Source organism: Ochotona princeps, chromosome 18, assembly GCF_030435755.1.
Source record: "Ochotona princeps isolate mOchPri1 chromosome 18, mOchPri1.hap1, whole genome shotgun sequence".
NCBI classification, from domain to species: Eukaryota; Metazoa; Chordata; class Mammalia; order Lagomorpha; family Ochotonidae; genus Ochotona; species Ochotona princeps.
Genome location: NC_080849.1, coordinates 43,395,966 through 43,420,652, shown reverse-complemented (window position 1 = coordinate 43,420,652; position 24,687 = coordinate 43,395,966). Strand labels below are relative to the sequence as shown.

The 24,687-nt window shown below is 42.0% G+C and overlaps 1 long non-coding RNA gene across 2 annotated transcripts; it reads left to right on the top strand.

The window, feature by feature from the left end:
- Nucleotides 1-5,830: 5,830 nt before the first annotated feature.
- On the top strand, nucleotides 5,831-24,480 carry LOC131482529 (uncharacterized). Of its 2 annotated transcripts, XR_009247066.1 has the most exons (4): nucleotides 5,831-5,942; nucleotides 7,520-7,564; nucleotides 10,129-10,309; nucleotides 24,314-24,480. It is a non-coding gene; the product is annotated as an uncharacterized LOC131482529 (long non-coding RNA). The 2 variants fall into 2 exon arrangements; XR_009247067.1 differs by lacking the exon at nucleotides 7,520-7,564.
- Nucleotides 24,481-24,687: the final 207 nt, after the last annotated feature.

Below are 24,687 nucleotides of genomic sequence, written 5' to 3'. Positions count from 1 at the left end.
AGGATAATTCTATGAAACATCAGAGAGGTGATTGAGTGTCCATACAATGGGCTGAGGCAGTAATGAGGTGACCAGAGACATTCCGCCGGGCCTTGCCTCGCTGCTAGAAACTCCTCGTAGTCTTGCTAACCAAGGAGCAGTGCTCATCACACACCCATGCCATCCGACCCAACTGCATGGCTCCCAACACTACCTCCTAACTGCTCTCCTGGGTATGGTGTTGCTTTCCGTTACTGCTCTTTTGTTTTGTCATTGTGAATCATGGTTAGAGCATTGTGAGTTGTTTGGTTACTTTTTAATTTTTATTTTTATTGGAAAGGCAGATATACAGAGAGGAGGAGAGACAGAAAGATCTTCCGTCCAATGATTCACTCCCCAAGTGAGTGCAACGGCAGATACTTGCCAATCCGGCGCCAGGAGCCAGGAGCTCTTCCGGGTCTCCCACTTGGGTGCAGGGTCCCAAGGCTTTGGGCCATGCTTGACTGTTTTCCCAGGCCACAAGCAGGGAGCTGGATGGGAAGCAGGACTGCTGGGATACGAACTGGCCGGCATGTGCAAGGCAAGGATTTTAGCTGCTAGGCTACTGTGCTGGGCCTGTTTGCTTACTTTTTTTTTCTAAATAAATTTTATTTTTAAAATAATGATTACATGAGCCCGGCAGCGTGGCCTAGCGGCTAAAGTCCTCACCTTGAACGCCCCGGGATCCCATATGAGCGCCGGTTCTAATCCCAGCAGCTCCACTTCCCATCCAGCTCCCTGCTTGTGGCCTGGGAAAGCAGTCGAGGACGGCCCAATGCATTGGGACCCTGCACCCGTGTGGGAGACCCGGAAGAGGTTCCGGGTTCCCGGCTTCGGATTGGCGCACCAGCCGTTACGGCTCACTTGGGTAGTGAATCATCGGACGGAAGATCTTCCTCTCTGTCTCTCCTCCTCTCTGTATATCTGACTTTGTAATAAAATAAATAAATCTTTAAAAAAATATAAAATAATGATTACATGGTTGATCAGGGTGGGAAGGATCTAGGTTTAGGGAAAATTGGACGAATTCATTGCTTCCAAATTTGCTATTTCTTCTTCTTGTTCCTGGGGGAAGGGGAGATACAAAGGGGGAAACCACTCGTGGCTTTCCACACGTCCCAGCACCCAGGGATGAGGAACCGCCCCTCACATCAACCCAGAGTCTCAATGTGTGCATATTCCAAGGGTTCTGTCCAAGTGGTTTGGATAGTGCAGAAATGCAGCAATTCCACTGATCCGAGGATGATGTCACCCTCCCAATGTCCATTGGCTCTGTTCACTGAGATTTTTTGTTGTCATCGTTTGTTTGGGGTAGTTGTCTACTTGTTCTGTTCTCCTTCTGCTTCAGCACCCAATGTACTGCCATATTCTGTTTTCACAACAGGGCCTGTGTCTACTGCTGTGCCTTGTTCATTAAGTAGGGCATGTTCTTGCAGGCGATTCCAAGTCGTTGGGCCAGGTGTCCCAAGCATCGCCGAATCCGCCATGCCTGGGGCTCACAAACCTGGCACCCACCTAGTAGGAGTTCCCTGGTACCCAGGCCAGGTGACCTGATCCCTGCTGAATCCCCCACACCTGGAGCTCATGAACCTGACCCACCTAGTAGGTGGGCCCTGGGACTGGGGCCAGGAAACTCTAGCCCCACCAGATCCCCACCTCCCCACCCCTGGGATTAACGAAACCAAAACCCACCTAGAAGGCAGGTCATGGGATCTGGGCCAGGTGATCCAAACCCCACTGCTTCTCCCATCCCTTGGGGTTCAGGAACCCATCTGCCACCACACTGATGGGTCGATCTACCTGAGTCTTGTCAGATTCCCAGTCCCTGGGATCCTGACGCATGTAAGGCGAGGACTTTGGCCACTAGACTACTGTGCTGGGCCTGTTTGGTTTCTTTTATTGTTGTGTAGTTGTGGTAACTGTGTTCCTGGCTCTTGCTCTCCATCATAAGTAGACTTAATGCTGTGTAGTGCCAGCTTCTAAACCACTAACTCACACGTGAGTCACTAGGTTTGATATGCACAGATATAAACCTGCATACTTCTATACTGAATAAAGCAGATTTTCCCTACAGTGTAATGGTGGGCTGACTTTGAGGCCCTTGGCATTCCGTAAGTAGACTGCATTAAGAAGTGAGGAACACCTGCCTTCTGCAGTTCTGAATTGGAGAATTATAGACAACTGCTTGGGGCCCGGCCTAGCGGCTAAAGTTCTCACCTTGAATGCGCCAGGATCGTATATGGGCACCAGTCTAATCTCGACAGCTCTGCTTCCCATCCAGCTTCCTGCTTGTGGCATGGGAAAGCAGTTGAGGAAGGTCCAAAGCCTTGGGACCCTGCACCCATGTGGGAGAACCAGAAGAGCTCCAGGTTCCTGACTTTGGATTGGCTCAGCTCCAGCCATTGCGGTCATTTGGGGAGTGAATCATTGGATGGAAGATCTTTCTCTATGTTTCTCCTCCTCTCTGTAAATCTGACTTTCCAATAGAAATAAATAAGTCTTTAGACAACTGCTTGCATGGTGTGTGGTTTACTGGGACTCTTCACACAAATCTCCAGTTTTTCATAAAGATCATTTTGGTGTCGTGTGTTTGAAAGAAGGGCGTGGGAGTGTTTGTACAGCACTCAGACCTTTGCTGTATACCTGTTTAAAAAAATGAAATTGCAATTGTATGTATGGGCCCGAGTTACCATTTAAGGTTATACATGGGATACATAAAAGTAGTATTCTGTTTCTTCACTAAAGCCATGATTTCTTACCCATGCCTACAACATCAAAATTAGAGGGAACCTTAGAGATCTGCTAGTCTTTTCTTGTTCTTTGAGGGGAATAATGGGCCACTAAGGACTGCAGTGATTTGAGATAGAAATAATTATCAGAGCTCTTGATGCTTAGTCAAAAATGTTTTTAAAAATCCAAGTTATATTTACTTTTTTACAGGAAATATATTTATGTGGTCCTAAAACTGCGTATAATGAAAGCTTCCCTGACCTTCCATTCCTCAGCCATCCAACTGCTTTACATGAGAGGGGGCAAACGATGCTATTAGCTTTACAAATATTCTTTCAGAAGTGTTCTATGAATATGTGAACAAATATTTATGTAGGCTATCATATTTTCTCTTTTCATATAAATGGTAACACAGGCTTCACATGGTTTTTTAAACTTAATTTTGAAACCATTCCAGATTGTTAGGAAAAGAGCATTCTCATTAGTTTTTTTAGCTGCAGAGTATTTCTTTGAATGCACATATTCACATTTGTTTAACCAGTCACTTAATTAGGGATTTTTTGGCAATTTTTTTTAATAATTGGGTGAATTTTAACATCTTCTCTATGCTCTGATCTGAGTATAGTTTCTTCTTTTGAGATTCATGGTGAAATCTGTTATTGCAGCAAGACGGGGTACTGAGACCAAATGGAAGATGCTTGGTTCATGGAGCCCTCAGGAATGGATGAATGCTCTTTTCAAAATGAAAGCATAATTAAGAGGGAGAGAGACCCAGCTGCAGAGGTCATTGATCATCCCTGTCCAAGAGGTATAGATGGAAAAACTATACCAAGCCTATCATACACAGATGTTATAAGGTATAAATAAGAACGAGAACATTTCCCAGGAATAAACAAAATTGACATTAAATAAGTGACTCTAATATTTGTTGAATTATGTTGCCAAAGTAGCACGTTTGCCTGTAATTAAAAAGGCATATTAACTTTTGTTAATAGTTTGTAGACAGACAAACATTGCGTTGTCGATGAGAGCAGGAAGGAGCTTTCCCTGCCGCTGACGACCAGGAGGGGCCGTGCTGGTGGCGAGGGCTCCAGGGCGAGGAAGGTGATCAGGGACTCCACACGTCAACACCTGCGTGGAGCTCGTGCTTTGCTGACATCAGTGCGTCAGTGATGCATCTGTCTCGTGAGGGGAGCAGCCACTGTGTGAAAAGGAGCCAGGGACCAAAAGCTTCTTTTGGTCTGCCGTGAGTGCCCAGGGTCCCAAGGCTGTGGGTCATCCTCTGCTGCCTTCCCAGGCCACAAGCAGGGATCTGAATGGCAAGTGGAGAAGCCAGAACACGAACCAGCACCCACATGGGATGCCAGTGCTGGCAGGCAGCGGATTAGCCAATTGAGCCATTGCATTAGCATCCAAATAAGTATGTTAAGTACCCTAGTATACTGCAATGGATTAACTTTTTTTTTTATTTAAAATATTTATTTACTTATTTTGGAAGGACAGAGAGGTAGAGAAAGTGCTTTCATCTACAAATACAAACAATGGCTATGGCTGGGATGGGAGAAAACCAGGAAACAAAAATGCCATACAGGTAGCCGCATAACGGCCAGGAGCTAAATTGTTGAGCTGTTACAGCTCCCTCCTGGAGTCTGCATCAACAACAGCTGGAGTTGGGAGCTGGAATCAGAACTTGAATCAGGAACTCTATTGAGGGACCTTATCATTCCAGCTGGCATTTGAACTGCTTCCCCCAATTAACTTATTTATTAACAAATTAGCAAGTGCACTGTGAAACATCAAACTGATATATAGAATATTTATGGCTATTGATTTACTAGTATTCTGATGCCTGTTGTGTTCAGTGGATTCTAGAATATTATGTTCTTTTTTTATTAAGATTTTCTTATTTTTAATGGAAAGGCAGTTTTACAGAGAGAGAGGGAGGAAGATCTTCCATCTGATGGCTCACTCCCCAAGTATCCACAGTAGCCAGAGCTGAGCCAATCTGAGGTCAGGAACCAGGAGCTTCTTCCAGATCTCCTAGGTTGGTGCAGGGTCCCAAGGCTTTGGGCTGTCCTTGACTGCTTTCCCAGGCCACGAACAGGGAGCTGGATGGGAAGCAAAACAGTCCGTTCAAGATGGGGACTTTAGTCACTGGACTACGGTGCCAGGTCTGAATACTATGTTCTGTTATGTTGACTATGTAGTAAAGCTTTTTAAAAATTACTGATTTTAATTTATAAGTCAGACTTATAGAGAGAGAATGGGAGACAGAGAGATCTGTTCATTAGTTCACTCCTCAAGTCGCCACAACCACCAGAACCGAGCCAGTCTGAAGCTTGGAGCCAGGAATTTCTTCTAGGTCTCCCACCTGGATGCAGGGTCCCAAAGACTTGGGGATTCCTTTAATGCTTTCCTAGGCCACAAGTAGGAGCTGGATGGGAAATGGAACAGCCAAGTCATGAACCAGTATACGTATGGAATGCCAACAACTGGCAGGCAGAGGGTTAGCCTGTAATGCCACTGTGCAGGCCTTATAAAGCTTTTTATAACAAAGCATTAAAATGTAGTACAGTGGATTTGATAATGGAAGTGGAGACATATTTTAATATCTGAATACTGATAGTGTAATTCCCAACAGTATATAATAATCTAATAATCTGGCATAGTATCAGTCTGGACCTTCTTGGATTATTAGTTCTGTTGGTCTAAGGGTGATCATGTACCAAGTGGCAGAAGTCAGACTGGGTGGTTGGTCAATTTGGGAGAAACTATTTGGTAAGTTTTTCATTCTGATGCAGTTCTATAGAGAAGTTATGTGAGTAGTTGTACTAATGCATAACAGAGGAGAAAGGATACTATTTTGAGAAAGTAAAGGATAAAACGATAACATATAAAGCAACCAAAAATTTTTATGGTTAACAGAATGTGATTTTTAGCTGGCTGAAAATCCAATTGTCTTTTATTCTTTTAAAGTAGTATCTTGAGAGTACTTTACTTCCTTTAAATTGGTTTATTGTATTATTGGTAAAATCATGAATTTTGCTCTCCTACCCTATTTAGAGCCTGGGACACGATCATGTTTTCTCTGCTAGTGAGATTATTACAGAATCAAGGCCAAATGAATGTCAGAAAAAACAGGACTTCAATAAAGGAAATATCTAGAAGCTGATATAAAGGATTTTAAAGAACATGTGAGTATATAACATTGAAGAAGGGTGGATGTTTGGGAGGGAGCAAATTAAAATCTATTTTTATTTTCTTCTTCTGGACTAGCGCTAGAGTTGGATAATTATTTTTTCTGGTCACTGACTCTTGCAGTGCAGCAAGATAGAGAAATCCAGTGAAGCAGAGTTTTACATGGGGTTCTGCCCAAGGTATGGTTTTATTTAAGCCTAAGAAGGGAGTCTGAGACAAGACCACGTGTGCAGAGGGAATGTCATTTCACAGGTTCATGGGCAGGGTTTTTATTTATTTATTTTTTTATTAATTATTTTGCATTATGTGACAGTTTCATAGGCTCTGGGAATCTCCCCACCCCTCCCTCTCCTCTCCCCCCTGGTGGATTCCTCCACCTTGATGCAGTATTACAGTTCAAATTCAATCAAGATTCTTTCTTTGCAAACATATACCAAGCATAGAGTCCAGCTACTTATTGTCCAGATGGGTTGAACAGTTTCTTGGGGAGACCATTTCTGGTCCGAAGTTAGAGCTGGTAGAATATCATCCCAGTCAATTAAGAGTCCCAATATAACCTCAACAGCAATTTGCAATATTATGGAATTGACATGGTTTTGAGTAACCAGTATGTTAAAAAAAAAAAAAAAGCAAGTCCTAACCACAACCTATGATTAGCTCATTGACATTTCAATTTTAGTTTATATACAGGACCGGCTGCTATATACCTTAAAATGGCTATAAGGTACCATTCAGCTGTCTCGTGTCTATTTCATTTTAGTATTTAGCCATTTGTTGTGTTGAAGTATAATTTTGCTGATCTTGGCAGATTTTAGGATAATCTAGACTGGCTTGTAACTCTAACAAGACATTTGTGGAAAGAGAGACATGGGCAGGGTTTTTAGCACCATGGACAGCTAAGGCTCCATCCTACTGCATTCTTGGAGGAGTCACATGGAATATTCCTGTTGTCTCTGGGAGTGATGAAGGAGGATGGAGTTCATCCATAGCTCTATCCACCACTACCCCAGGGCTGCCCCACGGATTCTAATGTGTTCAGATTCCCAGACTGTACAGGTACTAATGCCACGGTGTCAGGGTAACCCTGGGGCAAAAAAGGAGCAATGACTGGAATAGCTGAGGGGAGGAGCTGCAAGCAGGACCTGAGCTGCGGGCATGGAACCTGTGCAAGTGCACAAGGCCCTTTGCTTGGTTTGGTGCACTCACATAATTGTCCTGAAATTCCTAACAATTTTAGAAAAGGAGCTTTGCATTTTCCTTTTCTACTGCTCCCTCCAAATTATATTGCTCTTCCTGGCTGCCAGATTGCAGGAGATGGTTATTATTCAGTGATATAAAGTTGTTTCAAGAGAATGCTAAGGCAAGACATTTGGGTATCTGATGTACTGAGTTAGTGTTTATAATATCCTTATGAGTTAGATACTATTACCCTATTGGAAAGATGAATTTAGGTAAAATAATTCCTGTTTACAGAATGTTTGACTACCTTGGACTGTACTGAATAAACACATAGTCTTCAGAACTCTGTGGTGGGGAGGGTTATGATGTCTAAGGTTTCTGCCTTCTTTCACAGAGATCCAGGCCTGAAGTCACCACAGGAAAGAGATGTAGCAGAATGGTGGGCTACATCCTCTTATTAAAAGCAGAAGGGGGAAGGGCATTGGCTCGGGGGTTAAGACATGAGTTAAGATTCCCCCTTCCCATATTAGGGTCTTTGCGTGCAATTCCTAGCTCCCCTCCTGATTCCCACTTGCTGCTAATATCCTTCCCAGGAGGCAAGAGGTCACAACTCAGATGGTTGTATCCCTGCTACTCGTGTAGAAGACCTGGATTGAGTTTCAGGCTTCCGGCTTTGGCCAGGCCTTGTCCTGGCCATTGCAGGTATATGAGGAATGAAAACTGACAGGAAGATCTCTCTACCTCTCAGAATAAAATGAGACCAGAAAAACCAAAGAAACAAACAGGAGGTTTATTTAGTCTTGATAACTATAGGGAAGAACCAGAAGCAGAACAGTCCAGAATTACCCATTTAAGGATGAGTGCATTCATGAGTACGAATTCACATTCTGACACATACAATATTTTTTTTTCCACTGCAGATTTGTCCTGGTGAGAAAATGGTTAGCAATAGCTAAATCTGCCTGTAGCTTCACATTGAACAAATTGAAGGAAAAAAAAAATTAAGTGGAGTGGAACACAGATGTGAAATAAGTTTTGAGTTTGGATTTTTAGTGTTACATGGCCCAAGCATTGGATAGTAACTACATCTGGTTGTCTTGGTGGTTTTAGAAACAAGTTGTGTACATGGAAACAAACAAACAAACAAACAAACCTCAGAGGCGAGAAGTAACCTGACGTTTTCATGAACAGTACAAAGCTAGAAATGAAGACTAGATGTCTCATATGTATGCAGTGCAACACATTTCTTTTTGAAAGAATCCTTCAACCTCTTGAAAATGTGATTTTATTTAGAGAAAAAAATACCAGTTTTTATATTTTCCTCTGCGATTAAAAGTGATTTACAATCAAAGTATTGCTTCCAAATGTGTTTTCTTTTGAAGATGTTCTTCTTATTCTGAAATGTAGATCCCTAAAGCTTTTCGGGCTTAACTCTTCTTAGAAGTAATGGGTGTGAGGAACAGCCAAGGTTCCCCACCAGGTGAATCAATACAGGACATGATGAATGGGAGACTGAGGCTTTCCTTTGCCTCCCCGAGGAGTAGCTGATGAGCAAAGATGCTGCTGACTCACTGTGCTAACTTCACAGAGACCTGGAAGGGGATTGTCAAAGGAGGCTCATCAACAAATGACCCCAGAAGAAATCAGAGAGGATGAACAGTGCAGATTATGGATTGCTCATTGCAATCTCCTGACATTTTCATTATTTACAGCCCTGTGGAATCACACAACTAATTTTCCTGAGTTGTCTTAACACCTAGGCAATTGGAGAGAGGAACAGAGCAGTGTCTTTCCCAGGGACAGAATATCAGTCCAATGATATCAATCCTTCAGCAATACCTGAAAAATTGTTTTCTTGAAAAATTGTTTCTGAGTTGAAGTACATAAAATATACAAAATTTAGTCTATTACAGACGTTGGGCACATGAGTGTTTATCATATTATACACAGTACTATTCTGAAGTTGAAAAAGTTTGAAGCTAAAAGAGATGTTGTAAGGGAATTCATTATTTAGTAATATTATTTCATTAAGCAAATAATTATTTCCTAATTTATGCTGCATATGAATCAGTGTGTTGGTCCAGATCTTTCAAAAATCAGCAGGATAAGATTGATCATGCAGGAATTTCATAGGGAAGTGCCAGAGAAGAGAGAGTGAGAGAGAGAGAGAGATTGATTTATATCTGCTGGTTCACTTCCCAATGCAGTGGCTAGGACTGGGCAAGGCCAGGCTGGGAACCAGGAACTCCATCCAGGTCTCCCAGGTGTGTGGCAGTGACCCAAGAACTTGGGCCATGTTCTGCTGCTTTCCCAATTGCATTAGCAGGGAGCAGGATTGGACATGAAGCAGTTGCGACTTGAAATAGGGTTCAAATGGGATGCCACTGTCATAAAGCAGTGGCTTAAGACACTGCGCCAAATGCCAATCCGCTAATACTATTTTTATTTTGAATCATGAGAAAAGAGTTCTTGAAGGTTGCACTTAGCCCAGAAATTGTTTTCTCCTTGCTGGAGGTGGAAGGAATGATGATTGTTAACATCAATTGTAATAAGGGTAGAGGAAAAAAAATAAAAAAAATCTTGTTGGTGCAGGCAGTTGAGAAAAGGGCTTGTGATAGTGGAAAAATGCATAGATCTGAATGTTGTACGGTTTTCGGCAGAGAAAAATCCATCAGCTTTGGTGACTGGAATTGACCATTACAGCTAAAGCATGGTTCTGTGTCACTTTAAGGGATTAGTAACTAATGTGCATGGGCCAAAGAACAGTGGATCTGTACAGAGCCAGAGTAGGCAGGCTTCCCTTGCCTGCTTCTGGCCGATGGTTTTTATCAGTCTTCCGTAGGGAGGTGCTGGCAGTCAACACCGGGATGTCTCTATAGCTGTATTTGTTCTGTAGGTTTGTGTATGCTGTCTGCATGTCTGCATGTGTAACTCTATGTTCTTTGTAACATACCTCATTCGATGTGTCCAATCATATTCAACATTGTTTTCAGTTGTTTTAAGGAACCAAATCAACCAACCAACCAATCAACAAGCCAATCAAAACTCCCAAGACTTCTGCTGCTGTTCAGGAGAGATGCCGGACTTGTATCAAATCACTTCTTGCCGTTGTGGTTTTCAGAGCAGGTCGAACAGCCTTGTGACTGGTCCTGTCTCCCATGGCCTTGGCATTGGACTTCTATTAGTGAGTGCTGAGATTTTTGCTTGGGCTGGCGATGTGAGTATTTCTATAGCAAGTGCAATACGAGTGACTAGAATACAAAGCTACTCTCACTGCTGACAGGACTGTTTTAGACAGTGTACATTCTGTTTAAAGAAACCTCTGGAGAACTAGCACTTGAACACCTGCTAAGAAAAGAGTGTCAGGTCTTCTCTGAAGCAATTACCCGCTTGAAAAGGATAAGAGCAGTTGAGTCTGCTGTGATTGCCCGGCCCTGAAACATATCTCAATGCTTGTTTTCCTCCAGCTCCCTCTCCTTTTCTCTGCAGTGAGGTGGGTTTTTTTTTTTTTGATTGTTTTTTTCCTCTCCCCTCTTTGATCTCTGTTATTATCCTCTTGGATGGACATCCAACAGCACAAGGAAAAGGATCCTTCCCTTCCCTCTTTTTTTTTTCTTTTAGTTAGGAAAGACATAAAAGAAGGTAGCTCTGTGATTTCTACCCTTCCTGGTAATTTACTGGAACAGTGGCCAGCGTGCCTCCTTTGTTAATCCGTGAGAACTTTCCTGCTGCTGAGTGGCCTGGAAGCACGGCTGACCCTTGTCTTTCTGGGAAGGATGGTTTCTGGGGATGAAATCCTAACAGAAGCATGAATACCTTGGGATATGGATCACACACAGCTGAGGGCAAAGGGTTACGTTTATGAGAGGACTGTCATTGCTATGTGTGATTCTCACCACTGAAGATGAATATTGATTGGTTTTCTTTTGGCTGCCCCGAACTCTCACTGCTTTCTATTTTAAGATAAAAATATGCAAGAAAGTCTGGAAATCAGTTGAAGTCAGGCAAATTCCATTGGTGTAGTGTCATGCTACGTGTGAGACAAATTGGCTAATGTCTGCTATTTGAATGTGGCAGAAGAGCCAACTTTTAGTCTGTGCTTGCTTTAGTTGTGTAAGAGGTAAAACATGTCTACCTTTTCAAGTTTCATCTACCTGTAATTAAAAACAAGTTCAATATTTCGCTTGAAAAATTATATATATATTGATGATATTACAGAGGGGCTAGTGTTGTTGCCTAGCTCGTTAAGCTGCCACTTGTGGGACATCTATCACATATTGGGGTGCTGGTTTGAATCCTGCTACTCCGCTTCTGACCAACTTTCCTGCTAATGTGCTTTGGGAGGCAGCAGATGTTGGCTCAAATGTTTGGGCCCGTTCCAGCCATCTAGAGAGCTGTACGGTGTTTCTATCTTCTGGTTTCAGTCTGGCCTAGAGCTGGCTGGTATGGCCGGATGTGGAGTGAATCAATGGATAGAAGATCTCTCTTCTCTTTCTCTCTAATGCTCTGCCTTTCAGATAAATAAATATAACTTAAAATAGTATTATAGAAATAAGTGCATATATTATATAACAAGGCCTAATAGAACCCAAAGAAAATTTATGTGAAAATTAGGTATTTTAAAATATATTGGCTAATGTCTCCTCATGTGGATTTTTAGTTTGTCACTTCCTACTAAGGACCTCTACTTGAAAAAATAGAAGATGACATAATATTTATGTGATAGCCAAAGAAAAGACCTTATTATTATATGGTTTCAATGGCTTCTTGAATGAAAAGCAAATGAATCTTTGTAACGCCAAATATTTTGTTTTAAGATTTATTTATTTTCACTGAAAAGGAAGATTTACAGAGAGAAGCTGAGACAGAGAGAAAGATCTTCTAGTTACTAGCTCACTCCCCAAGTGGCCACAACAACTGGAGCTGAACTAATCTGAAGCTAGGAGCCAGGAGCCTCCTGTGGGTTTCCCACGTGGGTGCAGGGCCCCAAGGCTTTGTGCCATCTACTGCTTTCCTCGGCCACAAGCAGGCAGCTAGATGGGAAGTGGAACAGCTGGGACATGAACAGTGCACATATGGGATTCCGGCATATGCAACGTAAGAATTTAGCCATTGAGTTAGTATGCCATGCCTGAGTACCAAGTATTGGTTGAAAAGTTCTTACTATCACTGTAGTTGGAGAAGAGACTTGTATCAGTGTTTTCCGTGTACGTTCTGGAGTCGGTTTCTGCTGCTGTTACAAAGTAACTTAGATTGGATAATTCATAAACAACAGACATGCTTTACTTTCAGTTCTAGAAGCTGGGAATTCCAAGATCAAGGGGCTACAGGATTGGTGTCTGGTAAAGACCCATTTCTCCCAGGTGTGTCTTGTTTCTGTGTCCCCCCATGGTGAAAAGACAATGAAGGGCCACAGGGGCCCCAAAGTCCTCCTGTAGGAGGGGACTTCATTAAGTTAATGGAAGATCCATATTATCTTTTAGTTCCCTTTATCCGCCATTGCCTTTTGGAAGCTCTATATAGGCATTGATACTGTCCGTGAGGGCAACATCCTCCTACTCCATCATCATGCCAAGATCCTACTTCTGTTACTGCATTGGGCTATGATTCGGTTTGAATTTTACAGGAACTCAGACATTCAAACTTGGCAGCCATTTACTGTTTCTTGCGTCAGGACTCTCATCCTCTCTCCTTTGCTTTTAAAATTAAGGCTGGCACCTCTACTACTGTGTAGTGGAAGTTGTTCTTTTGGTCAGAGATTGCTTTAGAGTTAGACATCTAACGGGGTCTAATTACACCCATGTAAACTTAGCAGGGTGGTGGAACTGCGGACATTGAGGCTTGACATGCCGTGGCACATTCCCTGCCCCTGGTGAGGCACAATGGGTAGACCAGCATCCAGAGACAGCTGAAGATGAGAGATAAGGTGAAGGTGTCTGTTCAGTTTCTGGTTCCACACCCACTGCTGCCTTTTCAGAAGCAGATCCAGTGAATTCCCCCACTCTATCATCTTTTATGTGATTCTAAGCTAGCTACAAGTAGGGTTTTTTTTCCCCTTTACAAACAACTGATACAGTGTATGATGGAAGAAAATTTAGTCACACGCAGTATTTCAAGAATTTTGGTAAAATTACTTTTGTTTGTTTTGGAAAGGGAGGTTGCCTTTAGAATTCTTTTTTTTTTTAAGATTTATTTATTTTTATTACAGTCAGATATATAGAGAGGAGGAGAGACGGAGAGGAAGATCTTCCATCCCATGATTCACTCCCCAAGTGACCGCAATGGCCGGTGCTGCGCTGATCCGAAGCCAGGAGCCAGGAACTTCTTCCAGGTCTGCCACGCGGGTGCAGTATCCCAACTCTTTGCGCCGTCCTCGACTGCTTTCCCAGGCCACAAGCAGGGAGCTGGATGGGAAGTGGGGCTGCTGGGATTAGAACGGGCACCCATATGGGATCCTAGCACGTTCAAGTTCTAGGCGAGGACTTTAGCTGCTAGGCCATGGCGCCGGGCCCTAGAATTCTCATTAAATACTTCCCTCCAGACTAGTTCTACCACAGTTTCTCTTGACTCACCTTGCTCTCCTCCTTCCTCATTCATATTGAGTAACCTTTTCTCTTGCATGCATTCAAGCTAAACAGTTCTCTTTTTTTTCCACCTCTAATTCTTTATTAATTACATTGTATTATGTGACACAGTTTTATAGGTATTGGGATTTCCCCCTTCCCTCCCCCAACCCTCCCACCATGGTGGATTCCTCCACCTTGTTGCATAACCACAGTTCAAGTTCAGTTGAGATTCCTTTATTGCAAGCATATACCAAGCATAGAGTCCAGCATCTTATTGTTCAGATAAGTTCAACGGTTTCTTGGGGAGACCATTTCTGGTCTGAAGGTAGAGCCAACAGAGTAAAATCCCGATCAATTAAAAGCCCCTACATAACATCAGTAACAATTTATAACATTATGGAATTAATTGACATGGTATTGAGTAACCAATACGTTAAAAATATATGCAAGTTCTGAACCACATCCTGTACAGGACCCGGCACAGTCCGTCTCTCTGCTCAGCTGGTGGTTGCAATCGTTGGGTTGGTTCTGTCTTGAGCCTCGACTTCCACTGGAACCCATGGGTGCTGTAGTTCGTTCTGGTTCCACTCATCACAGTCTCGGCCATCACACCAACCAGTGGGAGCTGCAGCCTAGTGAGAACGACCCCCCAATAGCCCCCATCAAGCCCGCCCCCACCCTGATTTGCCAGCATGTATAGTAGCATAGTCCAGTCCGTCCCATATCCCATTGGGCTTTCGTAAATGTTGAAGGGTATTGGATCTTAGTTCCATCCAACCAGCTCAACTGTCCAGCCCTCATGGATGTTGTTGAGTGCCTCTCTGTCTAGCCATCCCAGCCCCTGTCCTAGTTATTATTGTGCACTTCCATGAGAGTGTTAACCCAAGGGGGGTGGAGCCCACTATTTCCCTCCCAGGTCACTCTCACTCCTGGATTATGCTCTCTCCAGATGGCCCTGTGGTTGGACTTGACAGTATTGGCCCCTGGTGTCAGCTGCTGCTATGGCTAAGCCTCGACAGCTCTCACCCTCTCCAGTTCTGTTAAGACTAGTAGGAATAGTCCGCCCATCCTGGCTCTTCCCTGATCTAGTCCACATGAGGCATACAGGTGTTACAGCCCTGCCTAGTCTGGTCCCAGCTCATGCTCTCCAGTGGGAGTAGCTATCCAGCAAGGAAACCACCCCTTGTTCCTCTGTCGGCTCTGCCCCTCCCCTCCAGATTCTCACGTGTACTGGTTGGGTTCTGCGGTCTCATCTGGCACAGGCAGCCTCACCCTGGCATTCCATATTGTGTCCTGCTTTTGTTGCAACCGAATCTGGCTCGACCCACACCCTGCTCTGGCGTTCGGAGTTGCCAGTGGGTGATGCGAACTGACTCAGCCTGGTCTGCCCCCAACCTATGCCAAATGCATGCTGGTGGGACACTTTCTCTGGGCTGTTTCCTTCCGTGTTTCTTGTGCTTCTTTGTAGAATCTGTGTCCTGTCAGAGGAGTTGCTCAGGCTCCTCCCTCAGAACCCCTCCTGGTGCCAGGTTTCGCACATACCAGTGGGTCTGTGGGCCAGCACTACTCAGTTCATCTCCTGTCCTAGAAGGAGCCAAGGCTTTTCTTTACTGGCCTTCAACCCATTCTGGTTCTTGCTGTTGGATGTTTCAGCCCAGCCATGGCTCGTTCATACCCACATATAGCACATACATGGCTCAGTTGGGGTTGAAACCCAGCCTAGTCCATCCCACATCTACCCTGGTCCTCCAGAACACCAGAAAGTAAACAGTTCTCTTTTTGAAAATGCTAAATGCTTTCCCTCTTCTCCAAGAAACTAAAGCATGGCCAATTTGTTTTTACTGCAAAGGAGCTAACCAGAGCATCTTAATAAAGGTGATGCCTTCCCTACAAAGGAATTGTTGTGTTCACTACTAAGAGAGGACAATCTCTTCATGTTAGAATACCTACTGTGCTGATAGACCGTTTTTCTCATTAAGTGGTCTACTGCCCTTTTCAAGGCCCTATTTCATCACATTTTATTCTTAATAGCCAATTTGTATATACGAGTTTTTTTCCACCCAATTTTCCATGCAATTCTAGACATATGTTTTAACAGAGTCTACCAGTTACATCCAAACTGGTTAATATGATCTAAATCTTCACCTTTTTCCATGGATGATCTTTTGAAATTCTACCACATCCTCATATTTTGTGATTTAATTGAACAAAATGTTTGAAATAACTTGTGATTTTTCTCATAATATGTAGCAATTTTTTTTCCATTCCCATTCTGCAACTGCTCCTGGCAACTGTTTTGACATAGAAATGAAGATGTGTCTAAAAGGACAGGAGTTTGGAAAGGAAGGAAGAATAATTTTCTGTAATTATTGCAGGTGAAATTGAGCAAGGGAATTCTGGAGGAAGATGACTCACACACCTCCAGGCTGGGGCCACAGTATTCCCTCTGAATGTTGACAAGAACATCTGAAGGTGTCGGGAGAATCTAACCAGACTTTGTGCTTTAAGCAGGTTTTGACAGTTCCTCCAATACATGGATTGAAAATAGATGTAAATTCTTGCAGCCTTTTCCAGCAAGAAGTGGAGTCTCCTTCCCCTTCCTTTTAGTCTGGGCTGTCTCCCTATCTTGTTTGGACCAGAAAAATACAGTGGAAATAATGCATGTGCTTCCTGCAAGATCTCAAGAGATCTTTTGGTGTCTGTTTATTCCCGCTGGGAGTGTTCTTGCTTAGGGCCATCTTGGTTTAAAGGCCAGGAGCAAGAGAATGGGGAATGTTCAACAGTAGGAAAGAGGTGATGTGAAATCTAGTCAAGAGAGAATGGAGCTGGAAGCACAGGGACTTCTTTTCTGCGATAAAAAGAAAGGTAGCATATGTAGTTACTCATATGACGGGAGTGCAGGATGCTGTGAATTGCTTGGAAATTCTCTCCTGATGGCTTAGGGTTCCTAATGGGACGATAAGAAGGTGCTAGAAAGTTGCAGAGTTAGCTAAAGTAACAGTCACTTGAAGAATAGGAAAGTAATCCAGCAGGATTTCAGGAAAGTACCAGAAATCCCTTGGAGCTGGTGTTTTTATACTTAGCAGAAACCTGTCAACTGAGTTCATTTCTCTGGCCATATTCAGATGTTTGGGTACAGTGTGACATAGGCTAAGGATTTAATTGTCATTGGGGATTAGAGTGACAGAGTGAGGGTCAATATGATTTAATCTCTATGCCAGGGTTGTTGACAGTGATGGCTCATGAAATGAGTACAGACCCATCAGTGGGAAATGTTGACAATGGAAGCAAAAATTTTTGAGAAAAGGGGAAAGAGAAATGGGCTGAATGCAAACTTGGAAGAAAAGTTGTCAATGGTGTTATTGTGTATTATCTGCTCTTAGCACGTTGTGTTCTTGCAGGCATCGCTTAAATGTTCTGACTTGTACAATTAGGGAATTGGACTAGAAGAAATGCTAAGACTTCTTTGCAGCTTTAGCAATTTGTCCTTACATGATTCTACACAAAAGTAAGACTTAGTTCTGATTTTTTAAAAAATATACTGCCAAAGCTCTGCTAAGTTTTCTCGTAACATCTCAAGGTTGTTAAGGCACTAATGATTTCCTTCACTTGCTTGAGGCATTTGTTTTGGATGACTGCTGCGAGGTTATCTTGGGATAAGCACTGAGAAATAGAATGGCACATACCTATGGTCACTGGAATTACAGACTAGGAAGCAGGACTTCAGAGTGCAAAATGGGAATGCCGAGTTTCTGCGCTCTCATTCGGTTGTATTTTGTGTAAGTCACATTTACATCTTTTATTGTGATGCATTAAAAGTTCTGTGCTGGTTGCATTTGTGATTCACTTGAATATTTGACTAAACCGGAGCTGGGCACAGAAGTCTAGGGACAGGATCGATGTGACCATGTTCTTTCCTTTTGTTTATCACAATCTAGACTACACACAGCAGCACGACGGCAAAAGACAACAAATTAATCTTTGTCACAACTTCATCAAACACTTTTCATAATTTTTAAAGATTGATTGCTTTATTTGAAAGAGTTATAGAGAGAGGGAAAAGCAGAGAGAAGTCATCCATCTGCTAGTTCATTCCCCAAGAAGCCACATCGACTGACACTGGGCCAGGCCAAAGGCATGAGCTGGGAGCTTCTTTTGGGTTTCCCACATGGGTGTGGGTATCCAAGAACTCACATTAGCAGGAGGTGGGTTGGAAGTGGATCAGTTGGAACTTGAACCGATGTCTGTATAGACTATTGACACTGTAGTCTGTGGCTTTACCTGATGCACCATAGCACTGGCTCCAAACTTCTTATGAAGTGTCTGCATTGAAAACCAACCAACCAACCAACCAACCCACCCACCCATGCCCTTGCTGGCAGTTAAAGCTGCTATACCTGACTGCCTACTGCAGTTTCTTCCCTCTTCACTTCTCAGTTTACCAGAAAGCATCCAGGAGTGACTCTGTTCAGTGGTTACAACACCCCTGGGGAGTGCAAGCAAATCCCACAGCTGAGTGCCTGGCTCGGCCCCTGCGTCTGGTTTCCTGCTCATGTGCTTCTCGGGCGGCAGGTGATGGCTGCTCCTTTGCTCCATCCGGACAGGAGATCCAGACTGGGTTCTAGACTCTGGGTTCAGCCTGGCCCAGAGCTGCCTTTGCAGCCATTTACGAAATGAACTAGTGAGTGAAAAATCCCTGTCTTGTTGCCTTTTAGTGAATAAATACCAAGTCAGAGTGTTGTATACTAATAAGTTGTGGTTCTTATTGACCACCTTTGAATAAATAAAGGATGTGGAATGTGTGATTGACTGTCATTAATGCAGAAATTTAAAAAAAAATCAGAGCCAAAGCACAAAGATTCATTAGAGTGGAAAAAGATGTCAAAAATAGAAGCAAAAGCATGAAAAGGAGTTAGGGAAAGAGTTACACTAGGATTTTATCGGAATGGGAATGGGAATGATTTTGTTTCCTAATCTGCAAGATAGTGGCACTCTTGACCACTGGTAATATATATATCTCCAAGCATTAGAAATTTTCGTTTTTGGAAAGCAGGTTGTTGATGGTTTTCATTAGTAATAAATTTGGGGAAAAGAACAGCTAGGTATCTGCTAAAAAAAAGGTGAAGCAACCATTACATAAGGCAATAGAAGCTGTTCAGCATGAGCGTTTCAGGGAGATTTGGTGTCTTAGAATGTTGCAGTTACTATGGTGACAATGCATTTTTAATGACACCATTAAATGGTGAGATAACTTCTTGTAACTAAGGCGTGCTGAACACTCACAGCTGTGTTGTTTTAAGTTTACGTGACTTTTCTCCAGGATGGTTGTTAATGACTTCAAAATGAAAGTGTTGTATAACAGAACATTACTTTGGTGTATATTATATGTACATTTTAGAAATAGAAAGGTCCTTAGAGGATGTTAATTCTTCCCTTCTCAGCACACACACACACACTCACACATCCACAGAGTGATAACTTCTACTTGTTTTATTCTCTGTGGATGAAAATCTGGAGGCAAAGATTAAGTTGTTTTTGCCATGTTATCTAGTTGGTAGTGGGAATTGGGATGTCAGGTGTTTCTGAGTCCTATAATAGTTTTTCCCTATCATTGCATACTGTATCTTCCCAAAGCAACATGACACATAATGTATTACACAATTCTTTTCACACAGTAAGACTGGTAGGAAGTTGCAATTAGTTTATATCACCCTGTGGGATTGTGAGGTGAAAAGAGCCCCAGGAAATAGTAATGAATATAGGGTCTATAGATAAAGAGGTTCATAAATCTTTTAATACTATTATCAAATCTCTACATGCAAATATTTTTCTAGCAAGTGATTTTGCTATGGTTTGACTATGATTTGGCCCTTGTACTCACACAGGGTTTAAACCCTGAAGTCATGTTAATAAGACTAAGAGAGTGGAAATATAATTATGGTGTTAAGAAATAAGCCTTTAGGAAATGATTAAGATTTCATTAGATTGGGCCCCGTATACTAAGTGGATAAAGCTGCTGCCTGCAGTGCAGGCAATTATATGGGTGCAAGTTCTGAGTCCTGGCAACCCCACTTCAAATCCAGCTTCCTGCCAATGAGTCTGGGAAAGCAGCAGAGAACTGCCCAAGTGCTTGAATCCTTGCACCCATGTGGGAGACCTGAAAGAAGCTCCTGGCTTCCCACTGGCCGAGCTTTAGTAATTGTGGCCTTTTGGGGAAGGGAATCAGTAGATGGGAGATCTTCTCTCTTTTTCTATCTCTTCCCATCTCTAACTCTGGCTTTCATATAAATAAATAATCTGGAAAAAAAATCCTGATAGTTTACAAAGACACTTAGACACCTTCCTAGTGTCTTGTGCTATTTCGGTTTTCTGCCAATCAGAAGGCTCAGCCGAAGGGCAGCTAATGGGCTGTCTCTGAATTTGAACTGTGAACATCCAGAATCGCAAACCCTTCTATCATTAGGCGCCTCAGTTGTTTCATTAGAGTCATGAAAATATGACTAACACAGTTAATCAGATTTCTAAGAAATATGAGGCTTCTCCTCACATAAGTAATATATTATGGCTCCTTTCCTACTTAGGACATCAAAATGTCATGAACTAAATGAAAAAGTAGCTGTAGCTTGAGAAAATATTTGTAACACGGTGATAAAAAAATTAGTTTCTTTGATTTATAGAGAACACATGTATGTTAAGAAAAACATCCAGACCCAGTTGAAACCAGAGGTAAGGAAATACATGTGAAAGTCCAGAAAAAGAAGGACAAAACTATTCAGGGAAATTAGAATTGAACATAAGGTTTATTTTTTCTAAAAAATATTTTTTATTTCTAAAAAATTTGTTTTCTTTATTTTTGACAATCTTTACATAGTTAATTAGGGCAAAAAGGTTCAAGGGCTACAGGAAAATGGGTAATACTATTATTTCCACATTGTTTTTATCATGTTTCTGGGGTAAAGGGGGAGATAAAGGGAAAAGTCCCACCCAGTCTCCCACCCATCCCAGGTCCCTGATGTGGGGCATGCTCTGAGGGTCTTGCTCAAGTGGTTTTGATAGTTCACCAGTTATGATTTGCTGCCAATCTCACCATTCCAAGCATGATGAAGTCGCTGAAGAATCCACTGACTGACATAGTCCATTTTAGAGTCTCCGTTTGCCCAATTTTTCACTGCCAGCATATGGCTGGGGTAGTTGGTTGATTTGTTCTGTCCTGTCTTTTCATGGTTAGGGTTGTGAGTCAATGCATATGAAGGGTCTCTAAGTAATTGTTGGAAAATGTGAGTTATGAAAAAGCTGTGCTTGTGTTTCAAAATTTTTTGGACCAAAGTGAGCTTAATTTTAATTGTATTTTTTTATAAATGTATTAAAACATCCTCCTATTTAATACAGGGTTCTCTGGACAAGAAGGCCCAATTTTGGTTCCTGGAAACTTGTGGTGATTCTATAAAAATGTTCTTTGTTTCCTGAGATGTGTCCTTATCCTCTCTGCCTAACCTTGGGAATGTGATTTTGTGTTTGTTGATCTCAGTTAAAACAAAGACATTGTCCAGTGAATTGAGATGCACAAGGCACAATGTAATATGAGCTTGAAAGTTGGTCTATGGTGGCTAATTTTATGTCATTCAGCTGAGCTAAGGGATATCCGGGTAGCTTTTAAAACATTTCGAGGTAATTGTGGGGTTGCTTGTAGAACATACAGGCATTTCAATAGACTGAAGAAACAAGATGCTTAGCAGGTTATGCTGGCTCAGAGGTTATGCTCCTACCTACAATGCTGGCATCCCAAACGAGTGCTGATTTGAGTCCTGGATGCTGCATTTATGATTCAGCTCCCTTCTAAAGAGCATGGGAAAGCAGTGGAAGATGATACAAGTACTTGGGCTCCTACAGTCGCATGGAAGATCCGGATGGAATTTCAGATGCCTGACTTCAGCCTTGCCCAGCCCCAGCCATTGTGGTCATCTGGGGAGTGAGATCTCTATCCTTCTCTGTGTAACTCAGCCCCTCAAGTAAATAAATAAATAAATAAATATCTCTTAAGAAAGAAAAAAAAGATATTCTCCCTCACCAAGATGGGTGAGCATGGTCCAATCCATGTAAGGTGTAAATAGAATAGAGGAAAGCTGAATAAGAATTTTCCTTGGTTAAAATATCCATCCGGGCCTGGCGGCGTGGCCTAGCGGCTAAAGTCCTCGCCTTGAACGCCCCGGGATCCCTTATGGGCGCCGGTGCTAATCCCAGCAGCTCCACTTCCCATCCAGCTCCCTGCTTGTGGCCTGGGAAAGCAGTCGAGGGCGGCCCAATGCATTGGGACCCTGCACCTGCGTGGCAGACCCGGAAGAGGTTCCTGGTTCCCGGCTTCGGATCGGCACAGCACTGGCCCGTTGGGGCTCACTTGGGGAGTGAATCATCGGACGGAAGATCTTCTCCTCTGTCTCTCCTCCTCTCTGTATATCTGACTGTAATAAAAATAAATAAATCTTTAAAAAAAATATCCATCCAATGTCCAGGCCTTTGAAATTGAACTGAATTGTACCATTGACTTTCCTGGTATTCCAGTTTGCAGATGGCATATTATAGAATGTCTTGGTGAGAAGCCAATTTATGCATTGAATCTCTTATGCATCTATTTATGAGTATGTCCAATTCGTTCTATTTTGCTGATAAACTGTGTTTATATGTGTCATAAAGCAGCAAGCATATAATCTTCCTGAACTTCACTTTCCTTTTATTCTTTACTGCTTAGTTATAGTTTATTCTAAGGCAGATTTCTGGAGCGTGGCCAAGGAACTGATACTTAAAAGAGATACTGAAAGAGAAGAAGATTTTAGGAGAGAATAAAAGCAATTTCTGGAGACAGGATAGTAAGAAAGATAAGAAGATATGCACTTCTTTCATAAATCCATGAGTGTGAGAGATGTGCAAGGAGTCCCAGGGCCGAGACAACGTGGTCTTGGTTTTTTTGAAGGAAAGTGGTAGGGAATAGCTAAGGTAATGCTAATAACAGTAAAAGGATACACATCACATAGGATAGAGCTTTAAACTATGTGATGTAGGAGACTCTGGGGAATGAGAAGAAATAATGCACTGAAGTAACTGATGGGGAAGATATTTCTATTTTGCAGAAAATAGGCCAGGGTGAATCACAAGCTATAGACTAAACTTGGTTTATTTACTTGGAGTCTGAGAAAAGAGCTTAGGGCTATTTAGTGAAAAACAATCTTGGAAAATTACATGTAGATTCCACTTTGTGTTTGATAAACTCCACCCTGCTTTTAGTTTGAAACTTTCAACATTAGAAAAGAACTGTTCGTTCAGAATTTAAACTTAAAAAAAATTGAAATACATACAATTTTAGTAGGACTATGCTTTTTAAAGCAGTTTTAATTTTATAGAAAAATTATAAATATATCTTGACAGTATGATATATTTAACTACAGTATGATACTAAATGTTCTACTTTTGTCTATTCCGACAATGCCATGATGCACCTAAATATTAGAATGTTAAACTAGTAACTTACTAAAGACTACTACTGTAATAATATGGGGGAAATGGTGGGAGGGGAAAATGAGGAGAGAGCAAGGGGAGGAAAAGGGAGGAATCCTTATGCTTACAAAATTGTATTGTGGAAAATAATAACCATAAAATTTAAAAATAAATAAAAAGGAAAAATTGCACAGAAATTATGGAGTTTCCATGTACTGTCCCTCACATACAAGTTCTCTTACTGTAAACATGCTGCATTACTGTGGCACATTAGTCACAATAAGTGAGCTGATTGTGAAGGGTGGCTATTAACTAAGGGCCATCCTTAGGGTTCACTTGCTGTGTTGTATGCTTTTGTAGATTTGAACAAATCTAAGACATGTACCCTGCATTACGGTTTCACACAGAATGCTTTCACTGTCCTAAAAATTTCCTGTGCTTTACCTATTCATTTTTTCCTGCTTCTCTTGAATTTCTGGCATCCATGGATCTGTCTTCTCCTTTTCTCATTTTGTCTTTCTAAAATGTCTGATAGTTAGACTCCAACAATATGTAGCCTTTTCAGATTAGCTGCATTCACTTAGGAATGTATATTTAAGGTTCTTCCATGTCTTTTCCTGGCTTGGCAGCTCATTTCTGTTCAGTGCTGAATAATATTCCATCATCCAGATACTCTATAATTTATTCTGTCACCTGCTGAAGGGTATCTTGGATGCTTCCAAACTTTGATAATTATAAATAAAACTTCTAAGAGCATTCATGTTCATGTTTTTATGTGGATATAAGTTTTCAAATTATGTGAGCATTTTGGAGTATGACTATTTGGAGTATTTTGGATCATAAGGTACAAATATGTTTAATTTTGTAAGAAACTGCCCAACTGTTTCTGATGAAGCATTCTCACCAGCAATGAGAGTGTCGCTCTGCATCCTCATCAATATTGGGTATCAATATTGGGATTTGACTTCTTCAATAGGTGTATAACAGCATCTTATTCTTGTTTTAATTTGGAATTCTATGATGGCATATAATGGTGAGTGTATTTTCATTGGCTTATTTGGCAAATGTATATTTCTAGTAATGTATCTTTTCAGATCATTTTTACAACTTAAAAAGATTTTCATTTTCTTCAGAAAGAGACGTGTCTTCCATCTGCTGGTTCACTCCCCAAGGAGGTATGTCATGAAAAGTTGTGCAGCTGCCTCGCAGCTTCCGTGAGCAGGAAAAAGGACCTGGAATTTCAGAAGAGACTGAGGCTCCGTGAATACAGACTGCTGCCTGTGATGCTCTGAGCAGAGACTTCGAATAAACAGTGCCCTGCCTCCTGACCTGTGGAAACGGTGAGATTATAAATGTACATGGTTCAGACTGCTGGGTTTGTGGAGATTTGTTACATATTAATAGAAAACCTTGGACAGAACAAAAAAATGGATTTTTGAGGCTTATTTTAAAGAGTGCTCTGGACGGTATCTATTTATTTTATTTATTTTTTTTTTTTAGCGTATGA